The sequence below is a fragment of the Oncorhynchus gorbuscha genome, linkage group LG13, assembly GCF_021184085.1.
Source record: "Oncorhynchus gorbuscha isolate QuinsamMale2020 ecotype Even-year linkage group LG13, OgorEven_v1.0, whole genome shotgun sequence".
Taxonomy (NCBI): Eukaryota; Metazoa; Chordata; class Actinopteri; order Salmoniformes; family Salmonidae; genus Oncorhynchus; species Oncorhynchus gorbuscha.
The window spans coordinates 29,930,373-29,949,582 of NC_060185.1; the positions used below are offsets into that span (position 1 = coordinate 29,930,373).

The 19,210-nt window shown below is 45.7% G+C and overlaps 1 pseudogene; it reads left to right on the forward strand.

Annotated features, from left to right (window-relative positions):
* LOC123992692 overlaps nucleotides 1-13,851 on the forward strand; it is a 30,574-nt pseudogene extending 16,723 nt beyond the window's left edge.
* Nucleotides 13,852-19,210: the final 5,359 nt, after the last annotated feature.

A 19,210-nucleotide genomic window follows, 5' to 3' on the forward strand; every position in this document is an offset into this window, starting at 1 on the left:
AGGGGTGGTTGGAGTGTGGGGCCTAATGAGGGATATGTAACCTGAAAAAGAGCCGTTATTGGCAGAGAGGTTTGAAACTCTTTGTTATTGGTCTAGTGACTTATACCGCCTGGTGACGTCCCCAAGCAATGCCAAAACTCCATCCCACCAAAATGGACAGAAATTTCATGTGGTCTTTTCTAACAGCTCTTACACTAAAAGGGCATTATAATTTTCAGAATATTATTCCAACCTCATGGTGTGGAAATATTCCTAAAACACAGGAAAATAAATGTTTAAATTGTAATGGGCCTTTAACTTCAGTCTAGTGTGGAGGGTCTTGATTTGACATGACATTAGTCATTTAGCAGTTGCTCTTATCCAGAATGACTTTCAGTTAGTGCATTCATCTAAGGATAGCTCTTTGAGACAACCACATGTCATAGTAAGTACAGGGTATCAGCAAAGTGCTCGTAGTGGAAGTTTTTTTTTGGGGGGGGGAGAACAACACTGACGTATTATTAACATACTCTGTCTAGTCATGCTGTTGTCAGCTTCAATACTTTCTCTAAGCTTAGACTTGCTGAATTATTATAGTGGCTTATTTTCCTTCTCTCCCTCATCTACCTCCAGGACTTCTCGTTTGTTTACAAGTCGGAGGCATGCAAGGCATTCACGGGCTGCTCCATGTTTGCTCCGCTGAAGATGCTGCCCAGTCAGTGTATGATGCCCATCAAGCTGCCAGAGGACTGTGTTTACACACCCAGCTGGACCATGGGCAAACTGGAGCTCATACCCCCAGTGCCATCCATGGGCCTCCTCACCAAAGACGGGTAACCAATCAGACTGGTCCCCTTGAATTATACAAGTCATGTACCCACTTGTGTGTCAGGAGTTTTAATGTTTGTGCTGTTGTCTCCCTATTTCAGTAACATCCCCAGTGTTGAGCCAGACTACCAGAGCTACACACCTCAGACCCACACGCCCTTCATGTCCAACAGTGCCCCACCCAGCAACAGCGGCACAGGCATCCTGCCTTCTCCAGCCACACCCCGCTTCTCCGCCCCCACCCCACGCACTCCCCGTACCCCACGCACCCCAAGAGGGCCAGCCAGTGTCCAGGGATCGCTCAAATATGACAACTCTGACCTCTACTCGCCCGCCTCCACCCCTTCCACCTGCCGACCTCTCAGCTCAGTGGAGCCAGCCACCGTGCCCTCCATCCCTGAGGCCCATAGCCTCTACGTCACCCTCATCCTCTCCGAGTCCGTCATGAACCTTTTCAAGGACTGTAACTTTGACAGCTGCTGCGTGTGCGTGTGCAACATGAACATCCGTGGTGCAGATGTGGGCGTGTATCTTAACGACAATGGCGAGGCCCAGTACCCCTGTACCTGCGGTTTCAGCGCTGTGGTCAACCGCCGCTATGGCAGCTCGGCTGGGCTCTTCCTGGAGGACGAGCTGGACCTGGTGGGGCGCGACTCAGACGCTGGCCGGGACTCAGAGAGGCGTTTCCAGGAGCTGCACGCTGCCTCCCTTCACAGGACTGGCAACCCCAAAGAGAGGCCCCCAGACGAGCTCATCCTGCTGCTGCAGGACCAGTGTACCAACCCATTCTCCCCCATGGCTGGGGTGGAGTACCCCAGGGCTCTGTCCTCAGGCCCCTCTCGCTTTTCTCTACGGGTGGAGGAGAGGGACTGCTATAACGACTGCTACATGGCTCTGGAGCATGGCCGGCAGTTCATGGACAACATGTCAGGAGGCAAGGTGGACGAGGCACTGGTTAAGAGTACGTGTCTACACAACTGGCCTAAACGCAAAGGTGAGTCCACTCCACTCATTGACAATGCACAAACTTGTTTCCCCTCCTGCTCTCTTCCTCCTTTTCCCTTCTTCCTCCTCTTATGTGAAGCACAGTCTTCTTGGTTGGATGTGTGTTTGTATGATGTTGATCCCTCCCACCCACTGTCTCCCCCTCCAGCTGCAGAAGTGAGCAGGCTGTTCTCTCAGGATGTTCTGCGGGTGTTGCTCTCCCTCCAGCCTGTACTCCAGGATGCCATCCAGAAGAAGAGGAGCATACGGTCCTGGGGAGTTCAGGGACCTCTCACCTGGCAGCAGTTTCACAAGATGGCCGGCAGGGGATCCTACGGTAAACACAAGGATGATGATGATAATTTAAAGATGAATGCATTCAGGGCTTTCTCTGTATCAAAAAGGGGCTTAGGTGGCCTTTCGGCGCAGTTGAATTGAAGAGAATTCTTTCAATTCTATAAATGTCTGCATGGAGCTGAGAATCTTTTTCCCTTTTAAATCGAATTTCCTGCAATTACATGCATTTTGCCATGGTTAATGCTGTGTTATTTTGCTCCAACATAATGACAAAATCCATACTACAAAATGCATTGTTTTCTAAATGTAATTCACCCTGATTGTCTAGCTTTTATTTAGTTAGTTCTCAAATATTATATTATAAAAAATAGATGTAGGTCCGTTGTCTTTTCTAAGTACTTTATATCTTGTTTACGTTTACACAAAGCATTTTTTTTCAGTTACTGGACCAATGCTCTTGTCTGCTAGGCTACCTGCCGCCCTTAACTAAACTTTGCAATGAGTCTGACTGTGCCTCCTCTCTGAACCATTAGGCACTGATGAGTCTCCAGAGCCCCTCCCCATCCCTACCTTCCTGGTGGGGTATGAGTATGACTTTGTGGTGCTGTCGCCCTTCGGCTTGCCTTACTGGGAGAAGCTGCTGCTGGACCCCTTCGGCTCCCACAGGGACGTTGGATATGTAGTCGTCTGTCCTGAGAACGAGGCTCTGCTCCGCGGGGCTAAGAGCTTCTTCAAGGACCTTACGGCCGTGTACGAGGTAAGCAGATAGACCCCCCCCCCCCCCCCCCATAGTCTAATAAAATATAAATGTTTAAGAAAATTGGTATGTTTACCCATGATTTTCTCTTTGCAGGCCTGTCGACTGGGTCAGCACAGACCAATCTGTGAGACTCATGCAGATGGCATATTGCGGGTTGGTACGGCAGAAGGCAGGAACCTGGCAGAGCAGCCCCTCAGTGATTGGTTCCTCAAAATGGCCAGCAGCAACGGGAACAGCGAGGCCTTCAGCAAACTCAAACTCTACGCCCAAGTGTGCCGGCATGACCTAGGTACGTCGTTCATTAGATTGCGATCTTCTATTTCAGGAGATTGTACTGAATAAGAGCTGGGATCTCTTGTGTTTATAATTTTTGATTTGGCTTCTACAAAGGCAAGTTGGGTGTCTCTTAATATCTGACAATATCTGTCTTCTTTTTCTCAACTTTTTTGTTACTCTCCTCAGCTCCATACCTGGCTGGGCAGTCTCTGGACAGCTCTTTGTTGAACCAGCGCAGCCCCGCTGTGGCCTCTCCCCAGTACTCCTCCTCTCAGTCCCCCTGCTCCACCACCACCCCCCTCCTCAGGCCCCCAGAGCTCCACCAGCAGCAGCACTGCCCAGCCTACCAACAGCACCCCACCCTCCTCCACCATAGGCCCCCAGGCAGTGGGAGGGATAGGGGGGGATAGGAATGCCCTCAGCCAAGCCCAGCTCCTACACACCATATGGGACATCAGGCCTGCAGGGCAGCGTCGCCCAGAACGGGCCCCAGTCGGGTGCTCAGACCACAGGAGAGACTGGCCCCACTGCCAACCAGCCCCAGGCCACCACTGAGCCCGTGGAGACGTATGTACCCTCACCATCTGACGTCCTCTGGTTTAGTCAAACTGATTTTCAGTAGCACCACTTGTAGCCCTGAGTTTGTAATTTACACGCACTTGGAATAGGCTGAGTTACGACCTTACCCAATCTCTCCCATTTTTATCAACGGCTTGTCTAGAAGAGAACATTTGGATTGCTAAATATCTTTAATCTAACACATAAAGCTAGTTGATTATTGGTTGTTTGACCCGAGTGCTTCTCTCTCTATAGCACGTTGGAGAGAGATAAGGTTGGTGTCCCTACAGACGGAGAGTCCCATGCAGTGACGTTCCCCCCGGCCATTGTGGTCTACATCGTGGACCCCTTCAGCTACGAGGACGGGGAGAGGGACACCCACTCCAGTGTGTGGACGCTGGGTCTGCTGCGCTGCTATGTGGAGATGCTCCAGTTCCTGCCGCCTCACATCAGAAACTCTGTGTCTGTGCAGGTAATGGAGGACTTGACACATGTAGCCAGACTGCAGACCATTCATATTTATGTTTAGCACATTGGCTCTTTTGACAACAGTTCTCAAACACCTGTGGGTTTGGTGTGGTTAAAACATTGGTTTCTAACTATGTGTTTTGTTGGTCAGATCATTCCCTGCCAGTACTTGTTGCAGCCAGTGCGCATTGAGGAGCGCCATCTCTATGGTCAGCACCTCAAGTCCCTGGCCTTTTCGGTGTTCACCCAGTGCAGACGGCCCCTCCCCAGCAACACCAACATCAAGGCTCTGACGGGCTTCGGCCCTGGCCTGGCCATCGACATGGCACTGAGGAGCTCCGAGGTAAACAACACATAGGAAACCTCACAAATACTATTAATGGATTGATTTAGATTGCTTAGAAGTTCTAGAAATTTGTCACAATTAATGGTTTGTTTAATATAACATCCTGGTCTTTGGCAACTCCTTGCATATACCTTGATGATGCAAGAGACCACTGCTTTGTTGAATAAATCACAATGGCTTACTAAATGCAGCTTGTTAAGTGACACACAAGGAACCATTGGTCTGAGCCTTTGACTTTCACACCTATGCAGAGGCCGGAGTGTCTGCGTTTGTACACACCACCGTTCATCCTGGCGCCCATCAAGGACAAGCAGACAGAGCTGGGGGAGACGTTCGGAGAGGCCTCTCAGAAGTACAATGTGCTGTTTGTGGGCTACTGCCTGTCGCATGACCAGCGCTGGCTCCTGGCCTCCTGTACTGACCAATCAGGAGAGCTGCTGGAGACATGCATCATCAGCATTGACGTGCCAAACAGGTCAGTGACACGCATGTAAATTGGTAGACACTCAAATTCAATTCAGAATCTGTCTCTTTTGTGACTTTGTTGTGTCCTCTGTAAAGGGCTAGGAGGAAAAAGGGTTCAGCCAGACGGCTGGGCCTGCAGAAGCTGTGGGAGTGGTGTCTAGGCTTGGTACAGGTGACATCACTTCCCTGGAGGGTGGTGATTGGCCGCCTGGGCAGGATTGGCCATGGAGAGTTACGAGGTATGCCGCACAGAGATATAATAATAATATATAATAATAATAATAATGATGTATGTATGCCACACAGAGAGGTGTGTGTGTGTTTTTTATATATATATATCTCACACACACCCCCCCCAGTTGAAGTTGACACACTTAGGTTGGAGTCATTAAAACTAGTTTTTATACCACTCCACAAATTTCTTGTTAACAAACTATAGTTTTGGCAAGTCGGTTAGGACATCTACTTTGTGCATGACACAAGTAATTTTTCAACAATTGTTTACAGACAGATTATTTCACTTATAATTCACTGTATCACAATTACAGTGGGTCAGAAGTTTACATACGCTAAGTTGACTTTGCCTTTAATAAATGCTTGGAAAATTCCAGAAAATGATGTCATAGCTTTATAAGCTTCTGATAATTAACATAATTTGAGTCACTTGGAGGTGTAGCTGTGGATGTATTTCAAGGCCTACCTTCAAACTCAGTGCCTCTTTGCTTGACATCATGGGAAAATCTAAAGAAATCAGCCAAGACCTCAGGAAAAAAAATTGTAGACCTCCAAGTCTGGTTCATCCTTGGGAGCAATTACCAAATTACTGAAGGTAGCACGTTCATCTGTACAAACAATAGTACGCAAATATAAATACCATGGGACCACGCAGCCGTCATACCACTCAGGAAAGAGACTCTTCCTGAGATGAACGTACTTTGGTATGAAAAGTGCAAATTAATCCCAGAACAACAGCAAGAGACCTTGTAAAGATGCTGGAGGAAACAGATGCAAAGGTATCTATATCCACAGTAAAATGAGTCCTATATCAACAACCTGAAAGGCCGCTCAGCAAGGAAGAAGCCACTGCTCCAAAACCGCCATTAAAAAGTGAGACTACAGTTTGCAACTGCACATGGGGACTAAAATTTTACTTTTTGGAGAAATGTCCTCTGGTCTGATGAAATAAAAATATACCTGTTTGGCCATCATGACCATCGTTATGTTTGGAGGAAAAGGGGGAGGCTTGCAAGCCGAATAACACTATCCCAACCGTGAAGCACGGGTGTGGCAGCATTATGTTGTGGGGTGCTTTGATGTAGGAGGGACCTGTGCACTTCACAAAATAGATGGCACCAATGAGGAAAATTATGTGGATATATTGAAGCTTGGTCGCAAATGGGTCTTCCAAATGGACAATGACCCCAAGCATGCTTCCAAAGTTGTGGCAAAATCGCTTAAGGGCAACAAAGTCGAGGTATTTGAGTGGCCATCACAAAACCCTGACCTCAATCCCATAGAAAATTTGTGGGCAGAACTGAAAAAGCGTATGCAAGCAAGGAGGCCTACAAACCTGACTCAGTAACACCAGCTCTGTCAGGAGGAATGGGCCAACATTCACCCAACTTATTGTGGGAAGCTTGTGCAAGGCTACCCAAAATGTTTGACCCAAGTTAAACAATTTAAAGGCAATGCTACCAAACACTAATTGAGTGTATGTAAACTTCTGACCCACTGGGGATGTGATGAAACAAAAGCTGAAATAAATAATTCCCTCTACTATTATTCTGACATTTCACATTCTTAAAATAAAGTGGTGACCCTAACTGACCTAAGACAGGTAATAATTTTTTACTAGGATTAATAGTCAGGAATTGTGAAAAACTGAGTTTAAATGTATTTGGCTAAGGTGTATGTAAACTTCTGACTTAAACTGTGTTTGTGTGTGTATACATACACGCACAGTACCAGCCAAAAGTTTGAACACACTTACTCAATTAAGGGTTTTTCTTTATTACTATTTTCTACATTGTAGAATAATAGGGAAGACATCAAAACTATTAAATAAAACTTATAGAGTCATTTAATAACCAAAAAAGTGGTATGCAAATCAACATTTATTTTACATTCTTCAAAGTAGCTACCCTTTGCCTTGACAGCTTTGTACACTCTTGGCATTCTCTCAACCTGCTTCATGAAGGCCTTTCCAACAGTCTTGAAGGAGTTCCCACATATGCTGAGCACTTATTGGCTGCTTTTCCTTCACTCTGCGGTCAGACTCATCCCAAACCATCTCAATTGGGTTGAGGTCAGGTGTTTGTGGAGGCCAGGTCATCTGATTCAGCACTTCATCACTCTCCTTCTTGGTCAAATAATATATAATAATAATATATGCCATTTAGCAGACGCTTTTATCCAAAGCGACTTACAGTCATGTGTGCATACATTCTACGTATGGGTGGTCCCTGGAGGTGTGTTTTGGGTCATTGTCCGATTGGTAAAACAAATGATAGTCCCACTAAGTGCAAACCAGATGGGATGGCGTATCGCTGCAGAATGCTGTTGTAGCCATGCTGGTTAAGTGCCTTTAATTCTAAATAAATCACCTACACTGTCACCAGAAAGGCACACCCACACCACCACCTCCATGCTTCACGGTGGGAACCACACATGCAGGGATCATCTGTTCACCACCTCTGCGTCTCAAAGACACAGCAGTTGAACCAATAATATCAAATTTGGACTCATCAGACCAAAGGACAGATTTCCACTTGTCTAATTTCCATTCCTCGTGTTTCTTGGCCCAAGCAAGTCTCTTTCTTCTTATTGGTGGCATTTAGTACTGGTTTCTTTGCAGCGATTTGAACAGTTGATGTTTGTTACTTGAACTCTGAAGCATTTATTTGGGCTGCAATTTCTGAGGTTGGTAACTCTAATGAACTTATCCTTTTTTTAACCTTTATTTAACTAGGCAAGTCAGTTAAGAACAAATTCTTATTTTCAATGACTGCCTAGGAACAGTGGGTTAACTGCCTGTTCAGGGGCAGAAAAGCAGAGGTAACTCTGGGTCTTCCTTTCCTATGGCGGTCCTCATGAGTACCAGATTCTTCATAGTGCTTGATGGTTTTGCAACTGCACTTGAAGAAACGTCAAGTTCTTGATATTTTCCAGATTACTTTAAGATATGAAGGTCAGTCAATGATGGACTTGTTTTGCTGATTTGAGCTGTTCTTGCCATTTTTTATATGGACTTGGTCTTTTACCATATAGCCCCATCTTCTGTATACCACCCCTACCTTGTCACAACGTAAACGATTGGCTCAAACACATTGAGGAAATAAATTCCACAAATTTACAAGGCACACCTGTTAATTGAAATGCATTACAGGTGACTACCTCATGAAGCTTGGTTAGGAGAATGCCAAGAGTGTGCAAAGCTGTCATGAAGGGTGGCTATTTGAAGAATCTCAAATATAAAATATATTTTGATTTAACACTTTGTTGCTGACTACATAATTCCATATGTGTTAATAGTTTTGTCTTCACTTCTGCAATGTAGAAAATAATAAAACAAAGAAAAACCCTTGAATGAGTAGGTGTGTCCAAACGTTTGACTGTGTGTGAACACACACACACGGACACCCCTTCAAATTAGTGGATTCCGCTATTTCAGCCACATCTGTTGCTGACAGGTGTATAAAACCGAGCACAGTGCCATGCAATCTCCATAGGGGCGGCAGCGTAGCCTAGTGGTTAGAGCGTTGGACTAGTAACCGGAAGGTTGCGAGTTCAAACCCCCGAGCTGACAAGGTACAAATCTGTCGTTCTGCCCCTGAACAGGCAGTTAACCCACTGTTCCCAGGCCGTCATTGAAAATAAGAATGTGTTCTTAACTGACTTGCCTGGTTAAATAAAGGTTTAAAAAAAATAGACAAACACTGGCAGTAGAATGGCCTTATTGAAGAGCTCGGTGACTTTCAACGTGGCACCGTCATAGAATGCTGCCTTTCCAACAAGTAAGTTTGTCAAATGTATGCCCTGCTAGAGCTGACCCGGTGTGTGGGAAGTGCAAGGGCCACGCAAACTCACAGAACGGGACCGCCGAGCGCTGAAGTGTGTAGCGCGTTAAAAATCATCTGTCCTCTGTTGCATCACTCACTACCAAGTTCCAAACTGTGCCTGGATGCAACGTTAGCACAAGAACCAATCGTCGGGATCTTCATAAAATGGGTTTCCGTGGCTGAGCAGCCGCACACAAGCCTAAGATCACCATGCATTGCCAAGTGTTGGCTAGAGCAGTGTAAAGCTCACCTCCATTGGACTCGGAAGCAGTGTAAACATGTTCTCTGGAGTATGGAATCATGCTTCACCATCTGGCAGTCCGGAGAACAAATTTGGTTTTGGCGGATGTCAGGAGAAGTGTACTTGCCCCAATGCAAACTGCCAACTGTAAAGTTTGGTGGAGGAATAATGCTGTGGGGCTGTTTTTCATGGTTCGGGTTAGTTCCCTTAGTTCCAGTGAGGGAAAATCTTAACACTACAGCATACAATGACATTCTAGATAATTCTGTGCTTCCACTTTGAGGCAACATTTTGGCGAAGACCCTTTAATGGATCAGAATGATATTGTCCCTATGCACAAAGCGAGGTTCATACAGAAATGGTTTGTTGATTTGGTGTGGAAGAACTTGACTGGCAAAGGCCTGACCTCAACTCCGTCTAAACAACGTTTGGGATGAATTGGAACGCTGACTGCGAGCCAGGCCTAATTGCCGAACATCCGTGCCTGACCTCACTAATGCTCTTGTGGCTAAATGGAAGTAATGGCTGCAATGTTTCAACATCTAGTGGAAAGCCTTCCCAGAAGAATGTAGGCTGTTATATTAGCAAAGGGGGGGCCCCAACACCATATTAATGCCCATGATTTTTGAATGAGATGTTTGAGCAGGTGTCCACATACTTTTGTTCATGTAGTGCATTTATTTTATTTAAACTTTATTTAACCAGGTAGGCTAGTTGAGAACAAGTTCTCATTTACAACTGCGACCTGGCCAAGATCAAGCATAGCAGTGTGAACAGACAACACAGAGTTACACATGGAGTAAACAAACAAGTCAATAACACAGTTGGAAAAAGAGTCTATATACATTGTGTGCAAAAGGCATGAGGGGGGTAGGCAATAAATAGGCCATAGGAGCGAATAATACAATTTAGCAGATTAACACTGGAGTGATGGATGATCATGTTCAAGTAGAGATACTGGTGTGAAAAAGAGCAATAAAGTAAATAAATAAATAACCGTATGGAGATGAGGTAGGTAAATTGGGTGGGCTATTTACAGATGGACTATGTACAGCGATCGTTTAGCTGCAGTAAGTGATACAGTGAGTTGTACATGATTTGATGTGCCCTGATGACATCCTCTTTGTCTCCCTCTGTTCCAGACTGGAGTATTTTGCTGAGCAGGAGGAACCTGCAGTCTCTCAGCAAGCGCCTCAAGGAGACCTGCAGGATGTGTGGCATCTCTGCTGCAGACACTCCCAGCATCCTCAGCGCCTGCCTGGTTGCAATGGAGCCCCAAGGCTCCTTTGTCATCATGCCAGGTAAAAATGAACAGAAGTTGAACCTTGAGCAATGGCCTTGCTTCCCCTGTTTGTGAGTCCACTGAATTTCCTGAAATGTTTTGATGTCTGTATCATGTTAACCCTTCTCTCTGCTGTGTGTAGACTCTGTGTCGACAGGCTCAGTGTTCGGCCGCAGCACCACTCTGAACATGCAGACGTCCCAGCTGGGCACTCCTCAAGACACGTCCTGCACCCACATCCTGGTGTTCCCCACCTCGGCAATGGTGCAGGTCAACAACGCCACCACCGAACAGAACCTAGACATCGCCTTCAACCCCATAAACCCTGGTCAGTCACACACACACACATTGTAAATGTTGATGCCTTTCTAGGTTCTGGCTGTAGTCTGGCTCCACACGGCGATGTTACTGAAACGGAGACAGAGTAGCTCCCTGTCTGAGCTAATGGGACATAGTCTTGAATGACCCTTTGTTTATCCCTCTTCATAGATGGTTCAGATGGGATGGGCATCTTTGACCTGTTTGATAATGATATGGTGGACCCTGATCTCATCAACATCTTGCCCAACTCCCCCACCACCTCCCCCGTTCACTCCCCCGGTGGACACTATCACCAGGGGGGAGACGGCAGCAAGGTAAGCCTCTCTGCCGCTCCAACACTTCCAGCAGGAGGATGCTTACCTGACTGCTGGTAAATTAAGGTTTAATATGTATTGGTGTCAACCTATGTCCCGGTGTGTTCCAGGGCCAGAGCACAGATCGTATGGAGTCCCACGAGGAGGCCCTGAACATCTTGCAGCAGCCTATGGCCCTGGGCTACTTAATCTCCACAGCCAAGGCTGGCCCCCTGCCTGACTGGTTCTGGTCTGCCTGCCCCCAGGCACAGAACCAGTGCCCACTGTTCCTCAAGGTACCTACAGTACCATTCAAATGTTTGAACACACCAACTCATTCCAGGGTTTCCTTAAATTTTTTACAACTATTTTCTACATTGTAGAAGATATCAACTATTAAATAACACAAATCTAAATATATTTGAGATTCTTCAAAGTTGCCACCCTTTGCCTTGATGACTGCTTTACACACTCTTGGCATTCTCTCAACCACCTTCACCTGGAATGCTTTTCCAACAGTCTTGAAGGAGTTCCCACATATACTGAGCACTTGTTGGCTGCTTTTCCTTCACTCTATGGTCCAACTCCTCCCAAACCATCTCAATTTGGTTGAGGTTTAGGTGATTGTGGAGGCCAGGTCATCGGATGTAGCAGTCCATCACTCTCCTTGGTCAAATAGCCCTTACACAGCCTGGAGGTGTGTTGGGTCATTGTCCTGTTGAAAAACAAATGATAGTCCTACTAAGCTCAAACCAGGTGGGATGTTGTATCACTACAGAATGCTGTTGTAGCCATGCTGGTTAAGTGTGTTTATTTTCCCAGATTGACTGACCTTCATGTCTTAATGTAATGATGGACTGTTTTTGTTTCTATTTGCTTATTTGAGCTGTTCTTGCCATAATATGGACTTGGCCCTATTTGGTAAAAGATCATCTTCTGTATAGCACCCGTACAACGCAACTGATTGTCTCAAACACATTAAGATGGAATGAAATTCCACAAATTTAGGTTAACATGGCACACCTGTTAATTGAAATGCATTCCAGGTGACTACCTCATGAAGCTAGTTGAGGGAATGCCAAGAGTGTGCAAACCTTTCAAGGCAAAGGTGGCTACTTTGTAAAACAATATAGTTTATATTTGAGATTCTTAACTTTTTTTTGTTGGTTACTGCATTATTCCATGTTATTTCACAGTTTTGATGTCTTCACTATTATTCTACAATGTAGAAAATAGGAAAAATAAAGAAGTCCTTGAAAAAGTAGATATGTCCTTACTTTTGACTGTTACTGTACCTACCTACTGCTCCTCTGACAGTTAACCTAACACTCACTCTGCTCTCAAAGGCGTTTGTTCTTCTCTGGTCATAAAACTCAGCAGCACTTTAATGCTTAACTTAAATGCGTAGTTGATCAGGAGTCCTGTCATTTGAAGGTTTCCCTTTTCTAATCTAACTGGTGTGACGTTTGTGTTAATCTAGCTGACCTCTTGTCTGTCGTCACTCCCCAGGCCTCCCTGCACCTGCACGTGTCCTCGGTCCAATCAGATGAGCTTCTCCACAGCAAACACTCCCACCCTCTGGACTCTAACCACACCTCAGATGTGCTCAGGTACACTGCTCAATATGGAATGAAAGCCATGGGAAATACACTGATTTGATACGCAGAGTATAGGGTTATTAGGAAAGAGGGGAATTGAATGTATAGTTAGTTATACATAGTTATGTGTTCTCTGCCCCTGACAGGTTTGTGCTGGAGCAGTACAATGCCCTCTCCTGGCTGACGTGTGACCCTGCCACTCAAGACCGGCGATCCTGTCTCCCTGTTCACTTTGTGGTGCTCAATCAGATGTACAACTTTATAATGAACATGCTCTGAGCAAGGATATCAAGTGGAATCTATGGAGCTCATGAAACTAATGGGAGGGTGTTTCCTGGAGTGGATGGACCCTCAACACTTCAGGGCGGGGGCTTGGCCATAAGGAATCTCCCCCAGCCAGCGTCTCCATGGCAGCACTGGAGGTGTCCTATCAATCAAATGCCAAGTGTCCATTTTATCATTTTGGATAAGGGACTTTTCATAAAGGAGAATAAGTTGTCTTTTTAATTATCTTCTGATAAAATGTTAGCTTAATGAAATGCCTGCATATATATTATTTATTGTAAGTTTAAATTTGTCATTTTTATTTCTTTTATATATTAAAAAAAAATCTGATGGTGTGTATTGCCATCTCACTTTAAAAGGAATTGGTTTTCAAATGTAATCACATTTTTTTTGAATTACAAAACTGTAAGCTGCATTTGCTGTAGGCTGCTTTTAGAGTAATTTTTTAAAAGGGTATTTACATTTTAATTCCCCTGATGTACAGATAGGTAGGTTGGGCATTTATATCCCTTCCTTTTGAGTGGACAGGACTTACAGCTCAGCTACAGTGGCAGAGTCTGTTGCACAGTAATTCAATGCATTCAGTTAAATGGGATGTGAGGTACAGATTGTCAGATTATATATATATACATATATATATATATATGTATATATATATATATATGTGTATGTATTTTATATGGCGGATTTAGAGAATTGTTTTTGTGTTTGTATATATGTGTGTGTGTGTGTGTGTGTGTGTGTGTGTGTGTACATATACATGTGTGCCGCAGCTTCTGTTTTAGGAATAAAGTGCGTCTACCTATCATTTTTCTTGGTCTCTGTTATGAAAACATTGTTTGCAGTGTTGGGAAATGGAGCACTTTCTACCTGTACATAATTCTAACCCTTGCTTTTAAATATATCAGTTAATGCAAATGTTACCTCTTTCCTTGTTAGCCACTCCCTCACTGCTGGTTGAGTGTTGGATTGGCACTTTAATGAGCTGTTTCAGGGGTTGACTGGGCCATGCGTGGGTTTCAGATGGATCCTTAATGGCCCACAGGTTTAGGGTTATCCTCATTTAGCCCCTACCCCAACTAAAGGGATTTGGCAGGTCAGTAAAAGTGGAATTGGCTAACTAAGAACATCTCATCCCAAAGCCTCATCCAATCACTGCCTTATTTTCAGTCTAATGGGATCCCATTGGAAGGGTAGCTAAACTCAGGGGGAAAAAGGACCGTCCCTTTTTCAAGACCCTGTCTTTCGAAGATAATTCGGAAAAATCCAAATAACTCCACAGATCTTCATTGTAAAGGGTTTAAACACTTTCCCATGCTTGTTCAATAAACAATTAATGAACATGCACCTGTGGAACGGTTAAGACACTAACAGCTTACAGACTGTAGGCAGTAACGGTCACGGTTATGAACTTAGGACACTAGAGGCTCTTCCACTGACTGGAAAAACAAAAGCAAGATGCCCAGGGTCCCTGCTCATCCGTGTTGAACATGCTGCAAGGAGGCAGGGCAATAAATTCCAATGTCTGTACTGGGAGACGCCTAAGACAGCGCTATAGGACGGACAGCTGATTGTCCTCTCAGTGGCAGACCACATGTAATGACACCTGCATAGGATCGGTACATCTGAACATCACACCTGCGGGACAGGTACAGGATGGCAACAACTGCCCGAGTTACACCAGGAACGCACAGTTCCTCCAAATCAAATTTATTTATATAGCCCTTCTTACATCAGCTGATATCTCAAAGTGCTGTACAGAAACCCAGCCTAAAACCCCAAACGGCAAGCAATGCAGGTGTAGAAGCATCGTGGCTAGGAGAAACTCCCTAGAAAGTCCAGAACCTAGGAAGAAACCTAGAAGAACCATGCTATGAGGGGTGGCTTGTCCTCTTCTGGCTGTGCCGGGTAGAGATAACAGAACATGGCCAAGATGTTCAAATGTTCATAAATGACCAACATGGTCAAATAATAATCATAGTAGTTGTCGAGGGTGCAGCAAGTCAGCACCTCAGGAGTAAATGTCAGTTGGCTTTTCATAGCCGATCATTGAGAGTATCTCTACAGCTCCTGCTGTCTCTATAGAGAGTTGAAAACAGCAGGTCTGGGACAGTTGAAACTGGAGCAGGAGCACGGCCAGGTGGACTGGGGACAGCAAGGAGTCATCAGGCCAGATAGTCCTAGGGCTCAGGTCCTCAGAGAGAGAGAAAGGAAGAGAGAGTTAGAGAGAGCATACTTAAATTCACACATGACACCCGGATAAGACAGGAGAAATACTCCAGATATAACAGACTAACCCTAGCCCCCCGACACAAACTGCTGCAGCATAAATACTGGAGGCTGAGACAGGATGGGTCAGGAGACACTGTGGCCCCATCCGATGATACCCCCAGACAGGGCCAAACAGGCAGGATATAACCCCACCCACGTTGCCAAAGCACAGTCCCCACACCACTAGAAGGATCTTCAACCACCAACTTACCATCCTGAGACAAGGCCGAGTATAGCCCACAAAGATCTCCGCCACAGCACAACCCAAGGGGGGACGCCAACCAAGACAGGAAGACCACGCCAGTGTCTCAACCCACTCAAGTGACACACCCCTCCTAGGGACAGCATGAAGGAGCATGAAGGAGCACCAGTAAGCCATTGACTCACAATACAGTACCACTGACACGGCCCGCTACCAAAACCTGGGGACTCTCCTTCACTGCAGCCGACGTGAGTAAAACATTTAAACGTGTTAACCATCGCAAGGCTGCAGGCCCAGACGGCATCCCCAGCCGCGTCCTTAGAGCATGCGCAGACCAGCTGGCTGGTGTGTTTACGGACAAATTCAATCAATCCGTATCTCAGTCTGCTGTTCCCACATGCTTCAAGAGGGCCACCATTGTTCCTGTTCCCAAGAAAGCTAAGGTAACTGAGCTAAACGAGGTAACTGAGGTAACTGAGCACTATCTTCCGTCATCATGAAGTGCTTTGAGAGACTAGTCAAGTACCATATCACCTCCACCCTACCTGGCACCCTAGACCCACTCCAATTTGCTTACCGCCCCAATAGGTCCACAGACGACTCAATCGCAACCACACTGCATACTGCCCTAACCCATCTGGACAAGAGGAATACCTATGTGAGAATGCTGTTCATCGACTACAGCTCAGCATTTAACACCATAGTACCCTCCAAACTCATCATCAAGCTCGAGACCCTGGGTCTCGACCCCGCCACTGTGCAACTGGGTACTGGACTTCCTGATGGGCCGCCCCCAGGTGGTGAGGGTAGGTAACTACATCTCCACCCCGCTGATCCTCAACACTGGGGCCCCACAAAGGTGCGTTCTGAGCCCTCTCCTGTACTCCCTGTTCACGACTGCGTGGCCATGCACGCCTCCAACTCAATCATCAAGTTTGCGGACGACACTACAGTGGTAGGCTTGATTACCAACAACGACGAGACGGCCTACAGAGAAGAGGTGAGGGCCCTCAGAGTGTGGTGTCTGGAAAGTAACCTCACACTCAACGTCAACAAAATAAAGGAGATTATTGTGGACTTCAGGAAACAGCAGAGGGAGCAGCCCCTATCCACATCGATGGGACAGTAGAGGAGAGGGTAGTAAGTTTTAAGGTCCTCGGCGTACACATCACGGGCAAACTGAATTGGTCCACCCACACAGACAGCGTTGTGAAGAAGGCGCGGCAGCGCCTCAGGAGGCTGAAGAAATTTGGCTCATCACCAAAAGCACTCACAAACTTTTACAGATGCACAATCAAGAGCATCCTGTCGGGCTGTATCACCGCCTGGTATGGTAACTGCTCCGCCCACAACCGTAAGGCTCTCCAGAGGGTAGTGAGGTCTGCACAACGTATCACTGGGGGCAAACTACCTGCCCTCCAGGACACCTACACCACTCGATGTCACAGGAGGACATAAAGATCATCAAGGACAACAACCACCCGAGCCACTGCCTGTTCACCCCACTATCATCCAGAAGGCGAGGTCAGTACAGGCGCATCAAAGCAGGGACCGAGAGACTGAAAAACAGCTTCTATCTCAAGGCCATCAGACTGTTAAACAGCCACCACTAACATTGAGTGGCTGCTGCCAACATACTGACTCAACTCCAGCTCACTTTAATAATGGAAATTGATGGAAATTGATGTAAAAAATGTATCACTAGCCACTATAAACAATGCCACTTAATATAATGTTTACATACCCTACATTACTCATCTCATATGTATATGTATATACTGTACTCTATCATCTACTGCATCTTGCCATCTTTATGTAATACATGTATCACTAGCCACTTTAAACTATTCCACTTTTATGTTTACATACCCTACATTACTCATCTCATTTGTATATACTGTACTCGATACCATCTACTGCATCGTGCCTATGCCGTTCTGTTTTTCCCAATACACTTGTGTGTATAAGGTAGTAGTTGTGGAATTGTTAGGTTAAATTACTCGTTGGTTATTTCTGCATTGTCAGAACTATAAGCACAAGCATTTTGCTACACTCGCATTAACATCTGCTAACCATGTGTATGTGACAAATAACATTTTATTTTATTTGGTCCAGACAGGACTGGCAAAAAGTGTTCTTCACTGACGAGTTGCGGTTTTGTCTCACCAGGGGTGATGGTCGGATTCGCGTTTATCGTCGAAGGAATGAGTGTTACACCAAGGCCTGGGGCGATGTGTTACAGCATCATCGGACTGAGCTTGTTGTCATTGCAGGCAATCTCAACACTGTGCGTTACAGGGAAGACGTCGTCCTCCGTCATGTGGTACCCTTCCTGCAGGCTCATCCTGACATGACCCTCCAGCAGGACAATGCCACCAGCCATACTGCTTGTTCTGTGTGTGATTTCCTACAAGACAGGAATGTTAGTGTTCTGCCATGGCCAGCAAAGAGCCCGGATCTCAATCCCATTGAGCATGTCTGGGACCTGTTGGATCGGAGGGTGAGGGCAAGGGCCATTCCCCCAGAAATGTCCGGGAACTTGCAGGTGCCTTGGTGGAAGAGTGGGGAAACATCTCACAGCAGGAACTGGCAAATCATGAGGAGGAGATGCACTGCAGTACTTAGTATCTGGTGTGGCCACCAGCTGCATTGACTGTTACTTTTGATTTTAACCCTCCTTTGTTCAGGGACACATTTTTCAATTTCTGTTAGTCACATGTCTGTGGAACTTGTTCAGTTTATGTCTCAGTTGTTGAATCTTATGTTCATACAAATATTTACACGTTAAGTTTACTGAAAATAAACACAGTTGACAGTGAGAGGATGTTACTTTTTTTGCTGAGTTGCCTTATTAGTTAGTGGGCATTATGGACAGTGTGCCAGAGCTGTGTAATTGAGGGCATTTTTTGTGCAACAATACTATTCTAGTCACACTGAAATCATCTGGGGACCAAACAGTGTACAGTAAGGACAAATTAACGTGTGTATTTATTGGCATGTGGTTCTAGTATGGGTTCACACGAGGCTGAGGGGATGTGAGATCAGAGGGCAGATGTGTGAGCTGGTTCTCTAGGAATCTCACTTAACATAATTCTGCTTTCATAACATCTAGCAAATCATTTATTACATTTCTATAGTGCTTTTCATAAAATCTCAAAGCGCTTCAAGAGCAAAAAAAAGCAAGCAATATATCATGACAGTTCAATCAATAGAGGCCAAGTCTTTGAAAGCTGCATCCTCTGAAGAGAGGGGTGGTCAGTTCATGGCTTGAGTAGAGAGAGCTGGTAGTTGATGGAGTCTGCTGCTGATCCTGTAGAGGGAAAGTCTGTGAACCAGCCTGACTTATAGCCAGTGGACTTCTCTTCCACTGTGTAGCACCGACTTGGGTGATGCCTCAGCTGCTCTGGGCGCCAGAAAGCTCACCACACGAAGTTCAGAATAGTAGCCAGTCGTCCTCACTACGAGCCCTCTGCCTCAGCAGTGCAGTATTCCTCTATCTCCCATTCCTCTCATGCTTCCGGAGACTCCTCAAATTATGCTCTTACACTGGGAAAAATCTGCTTGAATGCCCCTCCAACTGGTAATTTCCAGTGGGAAACTCATCTACCATTTCTGAGCTCCGACTTCTCCCATGCAAATGCAACAAAACATAAAAAGCAATCAATTAACATGTTTTTTCACACTAATTTGTGTACATG